Genomic DNA, 576 nt, shown 5'->3' with positions numbered 1-576 from the left:
TTTCTCTCCTCTCACAATATCTCTCTTGTATTTGTTTCTTTGTGTGTAAGCCCTGTATAGAACCTATTACATTGGCCTTACATCTTAACACTGTGTGTGTGTGTGTGATTCATGGCCCTCGAACCATTACTATAATGGCCTACGCTCCCAGAGAAGTTGGACCAGCCTGATTATATTGTGGAAAATGTGTAAATTGTCCTGTTAACTTCAGAAAATAAGATTAATTAAAAATGTGAGTTTCTAACGTGATCAGTTTAGTCAGATATTAATGCTTGTAATTTTTATCTTTTCGTCTGAAACTGTAATAATATAATTTTTTATTGTTATTCACATAAATATGATTACAATTTGAAAATGTCCTTTCTTAATACCAATAGCAATATTATCATTGCGTTTATATGTGGATGTTTATATAAAAAATGTTTTTTTTTATGTAAAAGGTATTATTTCTTACTTTCACTTCAAAATATTCCAATTGTATTTATTATATTCTCTTATTGCTTGTATTTAACTACCTGTTCCTTTTTTTCCCAAAATCTCACTTTTCCAATCCAACTTTGATCTCACAATATCGTG

The sequence above is a fragment of the Penaeus monodon genome, chromosome 22 (assembly GCF_015228065.2).
Source record: "Penaeus monodon isolate SGIC_2016 chromosome 22, NSTDA_Pmon_1, whole genome shotgun sequence".
Classification (NCBI taxonomy): domain Eukaryota; kingdom Metazoa; phylum Arthropoda; class Malacostraca; order Decapoda; family Penaeidae; genus Penaeus; species Penaeus monodon.
Note: the sequence above shows the minus strand (reverse complement) of the source record.